The sequence below is a fragment of the Vanessa tameamea genome, chromosome 28 (genome assembly GCF_037043105.1).
Source record: "Vanessa tameamea isolate UH-Manoa-2023 chromosome 28, ilVanTame1 primary haplotype, whole genome shotgun sequence".
In the NCBI taxonomy this organism is placed as follows: Eukaryota; Metazoa; Arthropoda; class Insecta; order Lepidoptera; family Nymphalidae; genus Vanessa; species Vanessa tameamea.
The window spans coordinates 3,983,617-4,008,366 of NC_087336.1; the positions used below are offsets into that span (position 1 = coordinate 3,983,617).

Consider the following 24,750-nt stretch of genomic DNA (forward strand, 5'->3'; position numbering starts at 1 on the left):
TAAGTTTATATATACATATGTATATAAACCTTCCTCTTTAATCACTATATTATTAATGAAATCCGCATTAAATTCCGTTGCGTTGTTGGAAAGATCTAAACGTACAGACTGGAATAGACTTTGTATACGTAGAGAAATTATTAATAATTATATACAAGAAACAAATATAATCCACTCACATTTAGTAAAAAAAAATATTCAATTTAATTTATTTAGATTTATTTTTTGAAATACTAATACATGTCATTCCGTAAGACAGACTATCTTGATACCAAATTTCATTAAAATTGGTTCAGCTGTGTAGCCAATACAGATAGACAGATTTTTTGTATCTGAAATTCTGAATTATAGAACTAAAACTATATAATGCAAATTATGTGACTAGAACACTTCAAATCAAAAAATTCAAAGAATTCAAATTTGTGCTTTCAATTCATTGTCCGTAAGTGAAGGATAACATCGTGAGGAAACTGCCAAGAAAATCTGCTAAAGTCATATCTGCATAAGGAATACTAGCTAGCCCCGCTGATTCACCCGCATGGAATCCAGTTTGTAACAAAAATGCTTCAAGAACTTGTATATAACCCTTTATCCCCAAAATTGTTTCAAATTATGAAAAAGTGGTCTAAGTCCGTTCTTGGGGTCCGCACTTGCTTCGAAAAAAATCATTAAAATCAATTCAATGATTTAGTAGTTATAACGTAACAGACAAACAGAGTTACTTTCGCGTTTACAATATTAGTACAGATGATACACAAGCTATCTATCTTTCCTCCCAAAACGAGAGGAGGTCTACATTGAGCTGTTGCCTAAACGTATCAAAAGTATTCTATAATTTGTCATGTTATCCTAGGTATAAGTTATTATCGAGCTGCGTTTAATCAAAACCGATGGAGTTATTTACAATAATTTTATAACACGAGCAATTTAAAAATGACCATACTTACAATTTCATAAGACTTTGTGCGTTACAACAAAACTCAAAAATTAAAAAAAAAAAATACACACGAAACCACAAGCTACAAGTAGTGCTGTAGAAAATTACTCTAAAACCACAAAAAAAATATATTAAAATTGCGAAAAAATCTCATTTTGTGAAATAAAGGCTAATGAAAATACAGAGTCCATGTTCAAGATTATAAAAAGATGCAAACAGCATCCACTAACACATAACTGCTTCCATTACATCGAACATCAGAATATAAGGTTGCTCACCACTGGTCGTGCGATGCGATTGAATGCTATACTTTATTATATTTTAAAAGATGTAATAGTTACAAAACTAACATCATTAATTCCATATAATTAACTGTTTTGTTTGTTTAATTATATTAATTGATTAATTTTTTTTTTTTTTTTCAATTATTGTATACGGACAGGCAAATGATTTACCTGATGTTAAATGATTACCACAGTCCTTACATATTGGTGCTAGAAGTATTTATAATCAATCCTTACATCGCAGTGAAACAAATTTTAAAATTGGATCATTGGTTCCGTAGACTACCCCTATATATAAATTTTTATCTCTTTATAATATTAGTATAGATTTATCCCCACTCCAAATTTTCTTAGTCTAAGTTCAAGGAGTCGCATCGAAGTCATGCTGCACTAAGAATATTAAGTCATTGGTAATATTCATATTGTAGGCGTCGGTTAGTCCATTAACGAAAATGGGATCTATGTTAGTTTTAGTCTGTTATTAGTTGTGATTAAAGCTTGGCCTTAATGATTTGGAATATAACATCTGCCTCTTAATAAGCTTGAGTTGGAGAGCCGAGAGCTCAGTGGTTAGAGTTCATCTTAAACGAAGATTATGGAACATCTGGGTAGGTCATTTCGGGTTTTGATGATGAAAAGTTAAAATATAATACAGTGGAAATTATTTTATTATATATTTAGTTAAACGGGTAAATGAGCTATTTGATGGTAAGCATTGCTGTTTGGTGGTAGAATACATGGTCAGTGGATGATACCTACCAAATGGGCTTGCACGAAGCCCTATCCCCAAGGAAACAAAGACGCGCGATAATTTAACGTGGAGGCGCACTGAGTGAACTGACTACCACAAAATTAAAATATGCAAATTGTAATCTTAATAGCGCTATGTATCTAATGAAGAGCCAACTTTAAATATATCATACAACCTTACATTTTAAATAGCACTTTACGTAAATGGATATTACGTTTTAATTTACACGACTTATCATCGAAGTAATCGGAGCTATCAAATAAATATTCGATAATCTAGTTATTAGAGGCTACGTGACGGCTTTATAATTTAGCATCATATTATAGCTTTCAATGCTGATACTGGCATAACTTACCGCCTGTGGATTCGCTTGATGTTATATTTTGAGCCAGTATTAAATATTTGTATCTAAAATTATAATTGGTTGGTTCTTTGTATGTAATAGATGGTCGGTCTGACAAATGTGCCACCTGATAGTCGGTGGTCATCACCACCAATGTGCTGTAAGAAATATTAATCATTCCCAACATCGCCATTGCGCTACCTACCTTCGGAACTTAGATGTTTACTTACGCAACCTTCAAACCGGAACACAACAGCAGCAAGTATTGCCATTTCGTTAGTAGGTACATATGATGAGTGGGTGGTACCTACCCATTTACGTGTACTAAGCTAGCTTTTTTCGTCTGGTTAGGTACCTTCTACTTATAACTTCTACCACTTAAAAGCATCCTAGTATACTTGTATTCTGGTTTGTTAGGTAAGTGAGTCAATTTCAAGCACAAAAAACATAACTTCTGAGTTTCCAAGGTGGATTGACGATCGAATGGTTAATATTGATTAATTTCATAGATCTAGTCATTTGTAAAAAATACATTGGTAAAGAGGCATATTATTCGATACAAGATTATATTGATGATAAAAAAGCGTGGAGTTAATGCTTGTTGACTTCCAGGCAGGAGATACATTACTGTATTTTTAGATGTTGAAAAAGAGTAACTACTGAGTTTCTTGCCGGTTCTTCTCGGTAGCATCTACATTCCGAACCGGTGGTAGCTTTACTTTCAATAGTTTGTTAAATGACGATTCAGAGGTGCTTGTAAAAGCCTACTTAAATAATTTGATTTGATTTGCTCATTTTCTAGTCCCCATACCCAAAAGAAATAAAAAAACCCCATGAGTTCAAATTTGCGTTGCAATGAATTTCATATACATAATACCAGTTCATTTCGTCTTCAGTAGTTGAGGAAAATATCAAACATTTACCACACACAAAGTGTATCCAACACGCTAATGGATATGAAAGAAATTCTTAATATTCCCCTTAAAGGGAGTAATTTTGCCCAGCGACGCGACGTTTACTGGCCGTTATTTTCCATTTTTATCTTAAAATAAAATACCAGTTACGCTTTGTGATTTGGAACATTATTTTTGATAATAATATCAATAACGCGTGATCAGAGACGTGGGAGAAGTTAATTACTTGATACTCTTTAAAGATTAGTATTTATATTTTGATATTGAAATACATTTTAAAAGTTAGCTGTCAGACCTTCTTAGCGTGCAATACGGGTCTACATAAAATAATAACATCATAATATAATCCAGTCATTATATACATTTTGAAATGCAAATGAACCGAGATAATGATTTTTGGATAATATGTTGTAAATGTACAGGATCGAGATACATTATAGAAAATAATCTTATCATAATTCTCGTATCACGACGCACAGCCGAGTTATCGCAAAAACTAACCCTTTTTTTCAAGATGGTGACGAACGCACATAGAAAATCGAGGTCGACAATTTAAAGTTAAGCTTTTCTGAGTCCCTCCCACGACATATCCAAAAATCAGCCTCCTCGTTTCATTTTCCTTTCTCGACCAGTTTTTTGTATATAACAACTGGACTATTGTACATTTATATTGGTCGGCATGGGATAAGCTTATTGAGGAAGGCGGAGAACTGGAAGCCTTGATGTCCAGTTGCTGAAGATGATGACGTAACTTGCTATTAACTAATCAAAACAAAAATCAATTCACGTTTCTGATATAAAATAAAAATTTGCATCAAAACAAACATCGCATGTTCTTAAGAAATAATTAAATTAATATTATTCGTTAATATCATTTATATTGCGAATAAAATGATTCGCCTCTGTAAATCGGTGAAAACTTGAATGTTTATAAAAAAACGGTATTAGGAGTCAGTCCGTATGTGTGATTTTGGAAATATTTAGGACCAGTTGCTCTAACAGTTCACTTTTATCAGAAGAATTAAATTACAGTCGCTGCCTTTGATTATATTAAACAGATTGTTAAAGCTGAAAAAGCGTGGAAAAAAATAATGACCAACAGTTGGCCCCTAATTACACGAACACTAAACAAGTAGTATGAAATTTGGCGAGTATCATAGTAAAATCATAGTAAAATCTACTCTATACGTATTTTAGATAAAGAAAAGCAAGTGAATTTTGATTATTAAAATATTATGGAGAAACATTAAATAAAATTATACAAAAAGTATATCTCATTGACAATATTCTAAATCATGAAATTTTAACTCAATTTAATCCCATTTTGGTTTCGACAAAATTTCCGAAATATATATAAAAAATGCCTACAAAAAACCACCATAGTGTTATGTTTATATCTCCCAGTTATAAAGGTGTAGTATATGTTGACGAAAGCAAAGTTAGGGCCAGTAACATGTACGAAATGTAAAGCGAGACTAAAGACCCGGCCACAGCGGGACGTCGTCTGTTCCCCGACAATTCGATTTAATGATCTGTAATGACGTATAAAACCGAAGAAAGATATAAATATTTAGAATATCATTGGTTCCGTATCCGTATTTTTATGTTCCTGATCAGATTGTCGGGAAAACGAATACGAAAAGTTTATAATAAGGTTATATAATCACCGTGAACATTGCCCTGTAACAGTTCAGATTCTATTACATAAGCGACTAGGTAGAACTGAGCATTACTGAGAACTTGACTTGGCAGACGAATGCTGAAAATCGAATCTTAGACTGTAACATTACAGGCGAGTGCTTCCCGTGACAAACCCATGTTGACACGTGTGGTATAACAATTTAAGTCACACTTTTTTTTGTTCTAATTTCATTATTGATCTAGTGACCGGTGATCTCGGCCTGAAAAGGAAAGAAAAAGTATTTTCATCGGGAAGCGATGCTGCCAGCGTTTACACAAAAAACCTGATTCGGCACTTAAACTCTTTACAGTCAAAGAATAGTTTGATTTTGAATGACAAAATGACAAATAAAAGAAACTGTCAATTCTGTCATCGTAAAGCACATTTGGCAGTTCTTCATTATTATTATTATTTAAATAAAAGTTATTATAACGTTATTATTATAACGTTTTTGTTAATTCACAAAAGAACCCGAAAATCGATCCCAAAAAGTTGAGAAAACATTTTTTTCGGACCCAAATAAAGTCGATTTAAAATAATTCCATTATGAATACATTTGATAAATTTAATTATACAAGCTTCCCTTCATCTCGGACAATTTCGGTATTATCGAATATTTGATACGAAAACGAAATACTCATGAAATCGTATCATTCGAGATACTAGCCGGTGAAATAAAGATTCTATACCGAGATTATCTGAGCAATAAGAAGTCAGTACGTTATAAATACAATAATTGATTTAAAAAAATATGGAGAGGAGATATATGATGAATTAATGATTACACGACATTACAGAGATGTGAGGACCGAAAAAAAAATAAGGGTAGAAAAAAGAAAAAATGTTTTCAACGCCACCTATCGGATCAAATTGTAGATAAAACTATCAAGGTGATAAACAAACCCTTGCAAGACCACCTGACGGGCGTCCTCAACCTCGTGAGCTCCTGCTATCGCCGACCACCTGCCCCGACGCAGGCATCGACGAAGACGGTTTGGAACATCAATAGGACAACGCAACCACCGGATATGACAACCCTGACCCATCGGGTCAAAATACTGCGACACGGTAGCTGTGGCTACCGTAGAGGACATGCCAGGGCAAGGAGGTTTGCCTCGAGGCCCGTACCCAGCTTGGCCTAGGTCAAGCAGGAGGAACCAACTCTCTTAAACAAACCCTATGACTGTTTATGAGAAAAAGAAATTACACGTAACTTTTACATATATATGTATTTAAAGCATAGTAGCAATAATATTCCTCTTTATCCCCCCCCCCCTCTTTAAAGCTTATTAATTGTGTTAGGAGTGGAGATGACAATAATCCAAGGGGTCAAGGTCGATCCTGCGTCTTTTTACATCGCTGGGCGGCCCCTAAACCATTGCTTTATTGACGCTTAACTTATATACATCTTATATGTTAATAGCGTAAACCGATCTTTGTCCCAGTGATTATGGGACGACAGCTGAACATAAAACATCGGTTATGGTCTCATTTGGTCAAATATAGTTTCATCATTTTGGCGCGAAATGTAAATAAGTGACTTACAGATTACAATGAAATGAAATCAAAACAGAACCTGTCATAGGTTTCGAACTTCCTAAAAATCATTTGAAAAAACGCGATATTTCACGAACGACTCACCAGTAAAAGACAAATATCGGAATTAATTGCAAAAAATTCATGCAAAATATTTGATATTAACATACCAGGCAAATAGTACACTGCTGGGATAATTCCTAATTAAAGTACGACCAAATAAATTTCGCGTTTGGATTGAAAAAGTCTTTTGGAAATCACTGAATCAATTTGATAGTGTAAAACAGATATTTGAATACCATTAATAATAAAATATACATATAAAAACATGAATAAATCAACAATAATGTGGACTCTATCAAAAATTAAAGTGACAGTGTCAAAACAAAATACATAATACTTAAAATCCAAGAACATGTTGACAAGAGCCAGACAACGAGCGCACAACAAACCATCTCCGGACCAATTAATTAATTATTAATTGTAATTTATCTGACATAGATTTCGAAATTCCTAAAAAATCTATTGAATAAACACGAAGTGAGCGAGCCACTACTATATTTAAGGAGGAGACAAACAGACAGACAATCGAACAAATTTGCGATGGTAGGTCGCACTGTATTTAAAAAAACAGTTTGTTAAGCCTTTGAATTGGTCTTGTGTTAGTGGCTCACTTATATATCGAACCGTAACACGGTACTGCAGTTTGGCGGTAGAATTAGCTGTGGGATGATTTTACTCCAGATGGTCCGAAGGCTTCCACTGGCATTATTTATACGTCTATTACAGATATAAGGGGAACTCTTAGACATTACTTTATTAATATAAAAAATGTATATTTATTACAGAAAAAATATGATTTTCTTATAACGGTTTGCATTCGATTTTTGATGTGAAAAATCTATTAACGTTTATTTATTATAATGACATTATCTTGAATTTTAGCTTCAAGACGATTCTTAAATTCAAATCGTTTGCTAAACAAAAAAAAACATTAATAAATAAGGCATATTATTTAACTCAAGATTATTTTGATAATAAAAAGTGTAGAGCGAATATTTCACTTTCAGGAAAGATTTATTGGTATTTTATGACATAAGTTTATATTTCGAATCTTGGAAATGGAGTAGCTACGGTGTTTCTTGCCAGTTCTTCTCGGTAGAATTTAAATTCCGACCCGGTAGTAACATTACGCTTAATACGATTCTGAAAAATGATTCAAAGCCTTGAATGAAGAATATTTTTATTTTGATGATTTTTTATGTCATAGTTCAGATGGTTAAATCCGCCACCTGATAAGTGGTCACAACTGCCATATTGGCCGTAAAAAAAATCCGTCCATCGCCAATGCACCACTGACCTTGGGATCTAAGATGTTATCTCCCTTGTGCCTGTAGTTACCATCTCACTCAATAAACTGAAACACAACAATACTAAGCGTTACTGCTTGGCGGTAGAATATATAATGAATGGGTGGTACCTATTTTTGATTTTATGCCATCATACCCCTCTCCACTGCCGCTCTACCCCCTTATGTACCTGATCCGTATACTACATACTTCATTGTTATATACAAAAAATAATAATAACAAATATATATTAATTTTATAAATTTCCTTTAATTAGATATCCTTTCAATAACTAACAATTTAGCTGTATAACATCTGGCTTATATAATCTTTAAATATCAAATACCGGATTCGATAACTCCATCTCAAAAGCACCGTAGTATAAAAACCATACTTATAAATTTTAAAGTAACATTTACTTAAATATTTCAATTCGAAATCGGTTTCAAATGATTACATATTGTTGTATCAATTTTGCATTTCGAACCTTTTGCGTTTTAACCGACGAATAACAGAACAGTGAACTCAGAAATGGCACGTTGCCTAAGTCGAAAAAAAGCGGAATCGACGCAATAAATGATTGAAGACTCTTTAACCGTTTTCGGACCACTCCGCGTCGGTCGCGCACAATCTCTTATCGAAATGTTCAATAGTTTTTATGACCCACACAGGAAAGAGCAATCATTATTTATATATATGGCTCGTTCCGGATTCACACGGGTACAATATCGGCCCGACCAGAGATTTCAACTCAAGAACTCGAGATCTTTGGCCTTAAATCTAGCCACAAGACCAACGAGACATTAATCAATACTTTAAGCTGTAATAGATGTTTGTAGGTTATAGTTATGAGAGCACAGTTTAGTTTATTGACATACTCTGTAATTAAAATGGTGGAAATGAGTAACTACTGAGTTTCTTGCCGGTTACTCTCGTTAGAATCTAGTTTCGGAAACGGTAGTAGCCTTAAATTTAATTCAAAATTGTAACATGACGATTCAAAAGTGCTTTTAGCCTACTTGGTTAAATAATACTTTGATCTTGATTTGACTTGTGTTTGCAAATACATTTCTAGTCTTTGAATATCTGTTACCCAGCTGAATATGATCCAGGGAAGTGGTATTGTGGAATTTACCACGCGGAATATTGATGTTTAAATAGTTAATTTATTAAATAATTAACAATAAGTTTGCTTTGAATGCTTTGCGTCGTTCGCTCGTTCAACTCAATAATCTTTGCGCTGATTGTTAAAATTTATACTTAGACCAGATTGTTTACTAATAAAATTATTGTACGTTAACCATATACGGTACGAATATCAGCCGCGAACAATATGTCTATTATTTTACAACAAACGTTTCCAACAATTCGAATCGATACCATTTCCAAAAAATTTTACGTTCTATGATTTTCAAATGATTATTAGTAATCTTATCAGAAGATCGCATTTTTTACCTTCCATTCGAACGCAACGTCACGGACGCGTCGAGACATAGGGCTTCCAACATATAATATGATCTTTTATTATTAACATACATATATGTTGTTAGCTGTTAATGGTTTGGCACTGAATTTAGATGTACTGGTGTTGATCATCTCACACCACACGCCTGGCGGATTTTCGGTCGTCACACGGAGGAGTTAAAGCTACTGAACTATTTCATCTTTACCTGTTAACATATATGTAGATGTACGGAATGGTTTATAGTATGTTAAAATGCCAATATTTACGGCTGATTATCACTTATTTTTACTTTTTTTTTTTAGCATTAGCAGCCTGTAAATTTCCCACTGCTGGGCTAAAGGCCTCCTCTCTCTATGAGGAGAAGGTTAGGAGCATATTCCACCACGCTGCTCCAATGCGGGTTGGCGGAATACACATGTGGCAGAATTTCGTTGAAATTAGACACATGCAGGTTTCCTCACGATGTTTTCCTTCACCGCCGAGCACGAGATGAATTATAAACACAAATTAAGCACATGAAAATTCAGTGGTGCCTGCTTGGGTTTGAACCCGAAATCATCGGTTAATATCAAAATGGCTGCTATAAAACCATGACGACGTGAAACATATTTTCATAATAGTTTCCGCCTGTGTAATGCTCGAAGGGTATACAGTAGTTACATATATATGATTTTATATGTATTGTATATGTTTGTCCATTGTTTGTCCAGTTATTTATATTTCAGTTTAAATGACTACACATAGTCTAATGTTAATGGCCTTAACACTAAAATATAAAGAGACACGCTATAGCTATAAAAACGTACCTCAAGGATCGCCAGAACAAAACACTACCATATAAACGAATTAAAATAAATCGATACGAAACTTCAAGAAATCTACATTCGACTAAATGCATGATAAATATCTCGCGTCTTAATTTTTTAAAATTATATCCCTGCCTCGACATTAACATATTCGAAACTCGATTCGATTGTTTCGAGAAATCGATTCCGTTTATCATTTTGTTATCGATTTAAATACGAAAAAAAAAATGTAATAACTGGCTTCTGTTTCGAGAAATTCGTATAAAAGATATATCGAATATTACTTAAGTCTGTATTTATATAATTGGTCGGTTGGATGATTTAGGTATAAATATGACTTGCTATCTTCCTCGCCTTGTCTGGAATATCTTATAAAACAAATAGGTAGTAAAAGCCTATTTATATCCTAAGGGCTAAGGCCTCCCCTCAAGGGAATTTTGAAGATAATTTTAATCCTGCTCCAATACGAAGAGTAGCCTTCAAATAGGTAGGTATTACTATTAGTATAATGTGTATCTTGCGGAATAATCTCTCCTCTAGAATTATCTCTTCTATATTGTGCATGTATTATACATATAAACCTTCCCCTTGATTCAACCTACCTATTAAAAAAACTGCATCAAAATCCTTTGTGTAATTATAAAGATCTAAGCATACATAGGGACAGACAGCGGTAAGCGACTTTGTTTTATACTATGTAATGATATCATCCAATTCGGTTCAGTAGTTAATCTATAGAGCAACAGACAGACAGAGTTACTTTCGTATTTATAATATTAATATGGATTATTCTCATGAGATAACTTTTAAATAAAATTTTAGGGACCATAAGGCTTGTCAATAATCAACAATTTATTTGTTAAATTTAATGCAATACATTATTCTTATTAAATGCCCAAAAATCTGTAAAACGAGACTAAGACGGTGTCCCTTGTAAAAATGCATGACCTTACAGGATAATGAATAAAGTTGATTTACGATTCTTAGTATGATTATTACAAAATAGAACGTACTATATCTAATTAGACGAAATTAATTGAGCGATTAAATGTATTAAATTGCTTGATTAAATTTAATGCCAGTTTATTTTAAAGGTGCATTACAAAAACATATCCCCGGGCGAGAAAGATTTCAAACGGTCTGATGTAGAGTACGTAATATTACAGAATTGGCATTTAAATTAATGTGTCGAGTAACTTGTTTGTTTGGGAAGTAGCTTATATTTATATTGTAGAGCGATTACGATTGAAGGATATTAGAATTGAAATTGTTTAAATAATGTTTTTGACGAGTATTTCTCATTCGAATATCAGCTGTGATTGGCAGTATAGATAATATAATTTAATTAATTTCCTTTATATATTAGTGTATAATAGATATATATTATATATACATATGTATATATGTAGTAAGTATAAGTATTAGTGTTAAGTATTTGTATGTAAGCTTATGACTGCACCGCCTACGCCGATGGTTTTAAAAATTCTCTCTCAGATTGGGTTGTCTGGAAGGGATGGCTAATTAGCCATAAGTCCGCCCATTGTAGAACACTCGTAATCAACATTTATTTTGTTTTTGCATTTTACTAATTTTGTTTTACTTCTATTTTTTCTGTGTGTTTCGTATTGTTTGTGGAATACAATGAAGTATATTTCATTTCATAATATTATACTTAATTCTTGTAAGCTAATTCGTCAAAATTATGAGCAAAGGTTTCTTATTGGTCGGTCATCTCTCACAGACAACGTTCGTTGAAAGAAGGCTATTGAATTAGTTAAGAAATAGCTATAAACTTGCGAATGAATGTGTTTTCCTGTAGCATAATTTAATAAATATATTTAAAAAAAAATAGATTATATTTGGCGGACGAGCTAATAGGCCACTGATAGTAAGATGACCACTGCATCGCCTCAAGCTGGAATACAATAGCTTGCTTGGCGATAGAATATATAACGAGTTTTACCTAAACAGGCTTTAGTTGACTGCACACCATGGGAATGAAATGATCGCCTCCAGGCTGCTTCAAATAACTAAAATATAATTATCATTGTACATAATAATGGTTAAATAAAATATATATATATATATATATATCCCGCTGAGTTTCTTTCGCCGGTTCTTCTCAGGTCCGAGGTGCTAAATTCCGAACCGGTGGTAGATTTTTGACAATCAATAAGCAAGTGTAAACACTTCTATATTGAATAAAGATTTTTGACTTTTGACTTTTGAGGCCTACCTACCAACTTTTTTCGTCATGTAACTTCTATTTTTTCTTAGGTCTATGCCCGTTACGCACAAAATAACCTAGCATTAGTTACGATATACCATTGTTTATTTCGGTCCAGAAACCCTACTAACTATTAAATTACATATTTATACAATTGTGAATTACTTAGAAATCGAAATAGCTTGACTAGTCCCGCTCCCTCGGTTTACTCGAGCTCATAAATATTTATATCGTATTTATCACAACACGTGCTCGTTATGAAGAGCCGAAATACATGAGTGGTTTAAACAAGTGCGCCTTAAACAAATGTAGATTCAAACCCAGTCAATATCAACATTGAAGCAGCGTGGAGAGGAGGCCTTAGCCCAGCAGTGGGATATACACAGGTCATTATTTAAACACGGTACCTATAATCACAGCAACATTTGTACATACCTATAAACCACGTGACTCATCCCCCTAATAACTAATTTATAGCAAACGACGCGACGTCGCGATTTCCAAATAGTTTTACAATAACTGACGCAATAACAAACTAACTGTCTATCAATGGGTAAGGTCGTCAGTAATTGCTTTGTTTCGCATGATGTTTGACTCATTAATAAAGTATATTACATTGAACACACGGGGAGTTAATTTGTCGAACAATTTTTTGACGTTGAGCATCTATTGGCGCGTCTCGAGATCGACTCGTTTGACTGTTCCTTCACTGTTCTCTGTGTGTGTGCAGATTGAATACTGCGGGATTCGTTGCTATATATTTTTATTATTACTCGTATAAAACAAATATAGAGTAGGAATCACTCGATATGATATCGTTTATTGTAACAAGCAAGTTAGAACAGCAGTATTGTAAAAGCAGAAATAAATTATTTTAAATACATTTAAAAGTTCGACGACTTCGTCGTACGTATGTACACAGAGATCTGTCAACATTTTAGAATGACTAATAGCTTCGTAGTGACCCAGTTATTATTACCAATAGTCTACCGGTTCGAGTCCCGGGAGGGCATGATTTGGAAACAATTAAAGACGCTTGAGGATTACGTAATCAAATTATTAACTAACCCAATAAGAAACAAAGATATACATCTGCTTTATATGTCTGTTTGTTATCAGATAAAGTCTAAATTCATAAATAAAAATAAAAAAATCTGTTTTTGCCTTGTTTTGGTTCCAAATTTAAATTTAGATTTCTATTTACTTGGTGGTATTCTAACGCCAAACTGTACTATAACTACTATACTAAGTATTGTTGTGTTTTGGTTTGAAAGGTAAGTGAGCCAGTGTAACTACGGGCACAAGGGACGTAATAACTCAGTTCCCATGGCAGTGGCCATTGGCGATGTAAGTTATAATATTTTACACCAACATCTATGTTGGCCACTGACTATAAGAACCACGTGTCAAATTAAAAAAAAAAATACGTTGATAAAACTTACTAACTCTTAGTTATAGAGTACATTGTCATTATTAATTCTCCTGATCATTATGAATGAGTTATGTTCTAGTGTTTCAGATCGAAGTGTAGTTACAGGCTCAAGGGACAATTATACCGATGTAGAAATCATTGGCAACAGCTGGCTTATTCATATTTCCGAAATCTCTTACACCATACTACTTTAACAAGGGCTGGTGTGTTATACGTGGAATATATCACAAACGAAAATATCAAAAAATATGTCAATCAATTGAATGAATCTTGGCTCAGATGAGCTCCGTGGTCGAGTAGTGTCTGGTTTTCATGGGTACGCCACTCCGAGGTGGCCGATAATAAAATGGCGGGAAAGACTAACTACTGAGCATCTCGCCGGCTCTTCTCGGTAGAATCTATTTTCCGAATCAAAAGTCAAATAGTATACATTAGTTAAATTACAGTTGGAGTCTGTCGATAACAATTTTACAATTGTAACAATTTTACGACCTCCGTGGTCGAGTAGTGTGTACACCGGTTTTCATGGTAACGGCACTCCGAGGTTCCCGTGTTCGATTCCCGGCCGAGTCGATGTAGAAAAATTTCTCTAGTTTTCTATGTTGTCTTGGGTCTGGGTGTTTGTGGTACCGTCGTTACTTCTGATTTTCCATAACACAAGTGCTTTAGCTACTTGCATTGGGATCAGAGTGATCTATGTGATGTTGTCCAACATTTATTTATTCATTGGAAAATATTGCCCCAAAACGGATTTACAAGCTCTATGGTCTCAAGTCAACTTATCAAACGTAATCTATCTATCTATAATTATAAACGGGGAGAAGTTTTTTTGTGTTACCTTACTGAATACGTTTCTGAACCGAACTGAGAGACAGTGCGTTTCAGAAGTTTTAGTGAACAATGTGATCACATAAGTAGCTTCGCATCGCAGTTTCACTTCGTTTTAATTCGTACTATCGACGTGAAAAGCCTAAATAATATTTGTTTTATAAAAAAAAAAACAACAAATTCGAAAGTTCACTAACGACATCGATAGACTATTATTATTATAAATCAACGTTAAATCATTCGTTTAAGTTACGAAATCAATCGTTTCGCCGAATCGATTACTTTACGGTACAATCGTAATCAGTTAAGCGCTTAACGGTATAGACTATTTTTTTTTTTTTTTAATATTATTTGAAAAGATCGCGAGTTCTAATGTTAATAGAGATGTATTCCGTATTTGCCAAAGTGAAATTGTCTGTCATCGCAACCGGTTTGAACTGGATTACCAAGATATTTACGTCAGCTTCTGATTGTGTTCTTTCAATAATAGTTGAGATTTTATTGGTCTGGATCTTGGATTCCACCTTGGTATTTAACATTCATCAAATATTTTCTCTGCTGCAAACAGTATTACTTAGTACTGTTGTGTTCTGGTTTGAAGGGTGAGTGAGCAAGTGTAACAACACAAGGGACAGAGTCTTTTAGCGCCCAAGGTTGGTGGCATTGGCGATTGGTTGGTAAATTAATATGTCTTACAGGGCCTATGTCCTTGGGGTTGGTAACCACTTACCAAGAAACAAATTAAAAAAAATTTTTTTTTTTTCATTTATTGTGATAACTACACGTCTTCTTAAATAATAAACAAAAACGACTTCCATAGATTAGTTTAGATCTCGACCAATGGTGTCAAGGCAATTCAAGGTCAATGTATATTTGACTTTACTAGTTCTGCCATTGGAATTAACTTAAGATGTTATTCCATTATAACCCTCAAGGTTCGTAACTTTAACTTATATAATAACAAACTAACCGACCCGACTTCGCGGGTACAATATATATATATATTAGCGTCAGATAATTTAATAATTTAATTGTAATCAATTAGTTTTGAGATTTGATTCTGGATGGCGCTAGTGACGTCAATCGCTTGTTGAAAAAACAAAAAATCTGAGCCGTCAAGAGGGATATGACGGATGGCGTCGCGGCCTAAAAAATTGTGTTAAATCAATATAGGATTATCCAGCTATCGACGAAATTCTTGTTGACTTCCAGGCAGGATTACATACATATATAATTGTATTTAACTAACACGACTGTATTTTTAGATGTTGAAAAAGACTAACTACTGATTATCTTGTCGGTTCTTCTCGGTTGACTCTACATTCCGAATCGGTGGTAGCTTCACTTAATATAGTTCGTTAAATGAAGTAAATTTTGATTTTGATTTTAAATAATACAACAAATCGACGTCATACGAATATATACATGTTTTATATTGAAGACAGGACGTATAAAAAAGTGTCTTTTCCGTCTAGTATAGTTTTTTTCTCTGAAATCATTTCGTTTGTTGACGAAGAACAAAATCCGTTGCGTAGTTAAAAAGATCTAAGCGACAGACGGCGGTAAGCGATTTTGTTTTATACTATGTAGATAATAAAGTAATTTCCAACAGAATGACCCCATCAAAACTGCTATCAGAAATTATTACACAATCAAAAACGCCATGTACAAATTAAGTTAAGAGACGACCCTATCAAAATCACCCTACAAATTTCTACATTCGATAGTTACATTAATTTGATCCTTATGACTTTAAATTTAAGGATAGTTTTTATATGTCTTAATATAACTTTGATTCGTTCAATCCGTTAAATTTGATCGGAACAAGCCCCCATCGATTCGCTGACATTTATACTTTGTTGATATAGGGTTGTCACAAATATTTAAATCTATATATATAATATTTTATCAAAACATAGCAAAATGGGAAATTAACTCCGTCTGTCTGTCTGTCTTTGAAGGTCAAACTACTGAACCGAATTTGCTGAAATTTCTTAGGAAGCTCGACATCTGACGAGACATCCCTAAAACTAGCTTAACATGAAAAACACACAAGTTGGATTTTTTTTTTAATTTAAGATAAAACTACTATTTATACCTAATAAATTTGTACGAAATATATCCACGTAATTAATAATTTCTTAATTAAATAATCACAGCGATCACCGGCCCTGAGATAGAAACGATCGCTCCAGGCACCGGGTGGCTAGGACTGCCAAAAAACGAATGACTATTTCAAGCGAACGAATGACATTCGTAAACATATTTTGAGATCCAGAGATACCTGGGATGGACTGCAATGATCAGGACCTTACCAATTTTTTATCAATATAAGATGATTAAAGGTACTTTCGTGATGACAATAGCGGGATCCAATCAAGGCGCAAATATGGGAGGGAACTAAGGGCACCTTTAAAAACAACTTCGTTAAGTAAAGACTTAAAAGGGATACTTACAGCGATGAGTTCATGTATGAACTCTGATCTGAAATTTGAATTTGGAAGCTGCAAAATTAAAACCTTCTTACTAGAAAAAGAAGGTTAACCGTGACTATCTCTAGAACCGAAGATAATGTGAAATAAATTCGTGGGCGCTTGAATTTAAATAAATAATAACTTTATAACGTTCCAAAATTAAAATTGCGTAGGAGTCGTTGATTATAACTTCATTATGTTCGAAATTCAAATATTTATAAAGATTTAAATGAAAAGATTTATGGTAAGCTATAAAGTGACTCAAACATATATTATATGTAAAATTTTTGGTCGTTACCAATTTTAGAATAACAAATATTTAAATAATTTATTTGCATAATATTAATTGCATATATTAATTATATGCATCGATATATAATTGTCATGATAAAAAAAATGTAATGTTTTAATTTTAAGTGACAACCCTATTCCAATCCCTTTGAACAGCAAAATCTGATAAAACATCCCTTATCTTTTAACCCGACAAGACATGTGTTAAATTAATTTATTTATAAACAGATTTAAGTACAAATATTTTTAATGTATTTAAACATTATGATTATTTTTCTTATAGATTTTCTTTTTTTATTTAGGTAGGTTACCTGTTGGTAAGTGGTCACCCCCGTCCATAGATATTGAGACTGTAAGAAATATTAACCATTCCATTACCGATTCGCCAGTGTTGGGCACTGAGAGGTTATATCCCTTGTGTCTGTGCACTGGCTCACTGGCTCACAAACGACGAACAATATGAAGTATTACTGTTTGACAGTATACGTAATGAGTGACTAGTGCCTAAGCAAGCGCACACAACGCTTCACAAAGCCCTACCGCCAAATAAATTTCCAATTTCCATTTGCAGTCGAAACACTTGGATCTTGGAGTAGCCTGTAAATTTGATGGTGCTTGCCCGGATTTGAACTCGCAATCATCGCATATTCATATAACCTACAGTTTATGATCTTATACTCGAATCGACGGTACAGTTAGCAGAAAATGTTTGAGTATATAGTTAATTACCGGGATTTTTATGTTGATTTTAACGGCAGGTGCAATAAAACTTGAGTTTTATTATATTTAAATATTCAAAGTAACGTTGTAACAATTATACTCTCGTGGTAGTGTTTTAATAACGCATGCAGTTGAGATTGCAATCCACTAAACTTAAGTAATTTTAATGCACATTATAATTCATTGTTGTGATAAAAAATGGCCTTGGTAAAAATAAAGTAACGGTGAGTTCCCACTAAGCCAAGGCCTCCTCCCTCTGAGTTGAGTAAGTAAAAGTAAGTACCTCAATTAGAAAAAGTAAATACTCAAAGTAAGGAGTTAATTTCTCCACGCTGCTCCAACGCAGGTCGGTGGAATTAGTTCGAAATCTTCAAATATAGTAATGAGTATCTTGCGGAATAATTATATGTTTTTAATAAATGTTTTTGCGCATTTACTCTAAGATCCGAGATGGATTAGTGGTTAAAACGCGGGCATCTTAACCGATGATTCGGGTTTAAACCCAAGCAAGCACCACTGAATTTCCATTTACTTAATTTGTGCTTATAATTCATCTCGTCCTCGGCGGTGAAGGAAAACCGCGTGAGGAAACCTGCATGTGTCTAATTTCAACTAAATTCTGCCACATGTGTATCCACCAAACCTCATTGGAGCAGCGCAGGGGAATATGCTCCAAACCTTCTTCCTACCTTCAAAATCTGAATGGTACACCTTTTAGGGACACATCACGGTTGCAGACGTCAACGTAAGATAAGATTGTGTTTATTTTTTAGGTCTTTTTTTGTTGTTTTCTTATAGTCATTAGTTAATGTTTAATTTTCTTTTAATTTTATTTTAATGTTTGACACTATGCCGTTTAAATCTGTCCTTCCTGTGACCTTTAGTTTGGATGCCGGTTCATTGGCGTGAGTTGATATTCTCATCCAGTGACCTCTTGTTTGAGCATGTTGATCTTTTGTCCACGTAGTAGGGTATATCTAACATGGCTCTCAATGCCTTGCTTTGAAATCTATAAAGATTCTACGTTACTAATTCAATCGTTTAAGTTATAAGTTAAATGCATAAACTCATTACCCTCCATAACTTCGCAGTTAAATTGGAGAATTGAAAATGACCATATAATTGGTCGTCCACGAACCGTTCTGGACATTTCAATAGTTTTATTGATAATAAAAAAAAATGTAATTTTGTACCATCTTCGTGAACACTCAAATTCTTCTAAGCCATTGGCCCGTGACTGTATGCGTCTATCGAGAGGTTTAGGGTTCCTTTGTATAGAAAGAGAAACCGTTTAATATTGTAAAAGATAAAAAATAATTTAATTTTCAAATATTTATAGTCTTTACTTATGAAATTGTTTGTATTTTTAATTAATGTGTGTTTACAAAAAAAAAAAATTCAAATAATAGTAAGTTTAAAACTGAACCCTAAACCCTAATTAATATTATATATTTTTCTAAAATTTACAATAATATCTATATCGAACACTAATTAACCAAAAAAAATCTATAATGCTAAAAAATATACTCCTATACAAAAACCGTTATTTTTATGTACGGAACCAAATCAATAATGATCAACGCACTTGTCACTATTCAACTTTGAAGATGGAATGGTTACAAATCACGATGTCAAAGTTTCTCAGGGGATTTCGGGGTCAGTGTCACGGCTGTGTTCGATTTGAGGTCAGAAAAAAACAACGCGGGGAGTTACAGTCGCAGCAGATAGACGAGAATGCGTTCTAAATTTAAATTTGCATTTTTTGTATTATTGGGGAACGATCGAACGTTCGAAAGTTAAATACAACAGTCTATATTGACTGTTGTATTTATCTTTCGTATTTAACTGTTCTATTTAACTGAATAAATACATTCTAAATTTAAATTTGCATTTTTGTAGTTTTTGTAATAAGGATCAATGTATATCGGCCCTAGAAATATGACAGAATATTTCTAAATATGACAAAGTACTGTATATTTTGATTGAGCAAGGATTTCGCCCAATAGTGGGACATTATCAAACTTGATCCTGTAATGGAAGTGATATTTCAACACTAAGAAACTTTACAAAATCAAATTTTTTCCAAGTTTTTATATAATCTTAGTAATAATATATTTTTATTTTGAATCAAGATGGCTGCACCCAGACTAGTTCACATCTGAAGGTCGTGCTTAATTCAAGTACAACTCAGTTTTGAAGTAAAAATATTCACAATTCTTGTTCTAAGAAAATATTGTGAGAGAAAAATTTATAAAATGGAAGTAGTTCCAAAAGATACACATACATGTATATATATGCCAATCATAGTAGGAAAATACAATACTGGGTTCCGTTACTTTTTTAACAATTACTGTATAGGTTGCGAAGACGGGAGGGATGGATTTTTGTTACTCTTTCACGCAAAAACTAGACAACGGATTTGGATGAAATTTGGAATAGAGATAGATTACATCCTGATCTAATATGCTACCTAACACCTTCCACCCTTCCAAGTCTATACCATTACAAGACATGTTCATTGAATACCTCAATCATTACGACACAACTAGAGGCGAGCACCGCTTATTCAATTACTCAAACTCATCATGGTGACATTCTAAGCCTTCCAGAAGGTTCGTACCCAGCCATGGTACTTTACTTCTTATTTGTGTTATGTTTATCGTGCAATCACACCAGCTCACTATTTTAACATAAATATATTAAAACGAATGCTTTTTGAAAACCGTTCACGCTGAAATTACTAATTGATAGATGGATCAGGCTGATTTGTGATGCATTCTATATTTAAATTGTTATTTAAATCTATACTTAATATTATAAATATAAAATTAACTCTGTCTGTCGCTCTTTCACTAGCGAACCACCGAACCGAATTTGACGAAATTTGGCATGAAGCAAACTTGAACTCCAACGAAGGAAATAGGCTACTTTTTTGCCTAACACATGACAACCGACCCATAAAACGCGAGCGAAGCCGCGGACAACAACTAGTTACGAAATAAAATGACACAATGAATTTTTTTTAAATTTAATGATATTTTTTTTTTATTGATGAATCTGGAAGTGTCATGTATATTTGTAATTGAAATGCATATTAGATATTTTATTATTGTTATGTCAGTTAATTTTTAAGTTCGTTATATGTTGTAAGTAGACTTTTGCAAATATATAAAATAAATATTTAAAAAAAGTCAACCGTGACGGAGTGGTTACAAGACGCGGATCTTAATCGTTGATTCTGAGTTTAAATCAGAGAAAAACACTAGTGATTTAATTGTGTGTGTGTGTTTAATCCATGCTTATAATAATCGTACTCGGTGAAGGAAAACATCGTGAGGAAACCTGCACGTGGTGGAAGAGAATCCACGTGTATCCACAATTGGAACACTGTACTGGTGTTACTTTCAAACCAAAAGATGAGCCTTTGTCCAGCAACGATAACATTAACAGGCCGTTCATTCTTTGCCCTAAAATAAAACAAAGGCAGAATGTAGAAAAAAAAACCAATTCGACCCTATAATTGCAACTTAACCTAGAAACAGTATATTTATTGACCTACAAAGCTTAACACTGCGCAGTGTTACGGTTTGTGGGTACACAAGTGCGCAAGTGTGCGTGTCAATTAGTTACTATAAATATGCTCCTACACGTGGCCACTTGAATTTTATAAAAGGAAATGTTTTTTTTTTTGTTGTATAATAAAAATAAAAAAAGTTATTTTTTAGTTCTAAATATAAGTAGCTATTGAATTTATGACTTTTATATGCGAGCTCTTGGTTTTAAAACTACGAGTAATATTCAGGAACGGAATTAATAGTAATAAACTTACGGCCTTATAAAAGTTATTTAGCAGAGTTTTAGTCTACTATATATTATTTATGAATAGGATACCATCGACCTTGGGTACTGAGATGTTACGTCCTTTTTATATATAAATATTGGACAACATCACATACATTACTCTGATTCCAATGTAAGCAGCTACAGCACTTGTGTTATGGAAAATCAGAAGTAACGACGGTACCACAAAGACCCAGACCTAAGACGACATAGAAAACTAATGAACTTTTTCTACATCGACTCGGCCGAGAATCGAACCGTACACATTACTCGACCACGGAGGTCGTCCTCTGTGACTGTAGCTACTCTTACCTGACCTTACCTTATAATTACTGTCATAATTGATTTGGCGTTAAGAAAACAGATCATTGTTTAATTAAACATCCTAAGCAACATTTAGGGGTAAAATTATATTGCTATGTTATGAGGCTGAAATATGGCGTCGTGCGACATATTTGAAAAACATCCGTGATGAGAAAGACGCCGCAGAACTTGATAAAAAGATCAAGTAGGTTTTAGTCTATAACTTAAAAACGGTTATTCATAATAGAGATTACAACTTCTAGGCAACTACTACAGATGAATGAAGAAGTGATCCTCGAATCATAATCAATGCTAATTGTAATAAAAAAAAATCTAAATATACTTTATTCAAGTAGGCTTTTACAAGCACTTTTGAATCGTCATTTAACAAACTATATTAAGTAAAGCTACCACCGGTTCAGAATGTAGATTCTACCGAGAAGAACCGGCAAGAACTTCTGTACTCTTTTTCAACATCTAAAAATACAGTCATGTTAGTTAAATAAAATTATATATATATGTTATGTAATAAAGACACGCAGGCACCCAAAACTAACGTAAATCCTACGTCATTTCGTCAAACACGTCACGTGACAAAAAACGTTTTATAACAAGGAGGAGAGGTCTTAGATTAACAGGGTACTTTTTTGTTGGACAGTGACCACTAACTATCGGATCTATTTAATCATCTAAATCTTTGATTAAAATAAAATATATATAAATGAAAACAAGCAAATATATGCTGCCCAAGTGTGTTAGTGCCATTATTTAAAAATCTTAATCGCCCAATAAACCACTAATACAAGTTTTTTATTCATCAATGCAGCCTATAATTATACGGCCGTTGAGTTTTTTTTTTTTAAACTGGTCTATAGCGCTAAAGCCTTGTCCGTAATGCCGGTATTTCGACTAGCAAATAATTGAGTGTATACGCGCGTTGATTGGTTAAAATAATTTCGCAAAGCAATTTCATTGGTTAACGGATTTAATTTTCGTGTTATTACTAAAATAGTGTAAATGAATCATCAATGATGTACTTTATTCAAGTAGACTTTTACAAGCACTTTTAAAAATCTCAATTTTACAAACTATATTAAGTGAAGCTACCACCGTTTCGGAATGTAGATTCTACATTTAAAATACAAAATTATGTTAGCCAAATACAATTACAAATAGTATATAATATATCCTACCTGGAAGTCAGCAAGTATTAGCCCCATGTGTTCTATCATATAATTATACAATCCTGTATTGAACAATATGCTTTTTTTATTAAGGTATTTTTTAAAAATTATTTGAAATTATGAATCGGTAAAGTTAAAAACTAAATTAATTAAAAACAAAGTTTATTTGTTTGTATGTTGGATAGAATCTCCGGAACCAATGACCAAATTCAAAAACTGTTCTCACTAATACGAGGATACATTATTCTTGAGTGACATTAGCTGAGTTATCGCCATTTTTGTCTGACAACAAGAAGTATCTCTATAATATAACCAATTTCAAATGATGTAATAACTAACTTTTTCTCTAATATTACCAGTTTTTTTTATTTATAACACTGGATCTCTTCGAAGGCTGCGGAACCAAAGTTAAGTAAGTAGGCACTGAGCTATTTGTATCTGTTTCTGTATCTATTTTATATAAACATATATTATAAATAAATCAAGTGTATAATATTTATGTATAGTTATTACTAGCTGATCTTTAATAGTGATTCACACTCGCGACATTTTTTAAAATTTTATATAACACAATCTGCATCGACTTTTAAAGAGATCTACCCCGAACTCAACATATTGACATACAAAACTTTGGCAAAAAAAAAATCCTAGCGTCAATATTGACTAGTAATATTATATGTAAAAAATATATATATAATAAAATACGATGTACATCAAAACATTTTTTCCTAATATGGATATAAATAAACTAGCTAAGTACAATCAAAGTATCGTAATAGAGTTTTTATTAGTAAAATGTTTAATAATAAATGTAAAAAACTAACAATAAAAAAAAGTTAAAAAATTTGGTTTCCCGTACCGGGAATCGAACCCGAGCCTCCTGGGTGAAAGCCAGGTATCCTAGCCACTAGACCATACGGGAGATGAGTAACAAGCCAAAAAAGTTGTATAATAAAGAAATATAATCAAAATAATGCTTTTAGAAATTTTAAGTTGCTTTTATCTATAAACATAATTACGCGATCTATAAATACATTTAAGATTGAGTTGATTATGAATATTATTGAAATATTTATATCAACCAATCAGAAGTATTTTGAATCGAACTTTTACTTTGTATGAGAAATGCCTTTGCGAAGTGGTGGCGTACAAAAGTTATGCTTAAACATTCCAGCTGTAAACATACTTTATACTTTCATAAAAAAGTATGTAGTAATATTCAGAGTTGAAAATACAACCTTGTCAAAGCAACATAACAACACGTTGCTCTGACGCTGCACATAAATAAAAAACGAAGTACAACGACATGGTACTAAATCGTAAGAATGACCGTATCGTAAACTTAGTCATTGAAAAACTTACAATTGACTGTTAGTCATATGTTC

The 24,750-nt window shown here is 33.1% G+C and overlaps 1 protein-coding gene and 1 non-coding gene across 2 annotated transcripts in view; both read right to left on the reverse strand.

The window, feature by feature from the left end:
• The window catches only part of LOC113391876 (ephrin-B2a), a 259,093-nt gene that overhangs the window by 196,650 nt on the left and 37,693 nt on the right, over nt 1–24,750 (reverse strand). The window lies entirely within an intron of this gene.
• Nucleotides 24,216–24,287, reverse strand: Trnae-uuc (transfer RNA glutamic acid (anticodon UUC)). The gene has a single exon. It is a non-coding gene; the product is annotated as a tRNA-Glu (tRNA).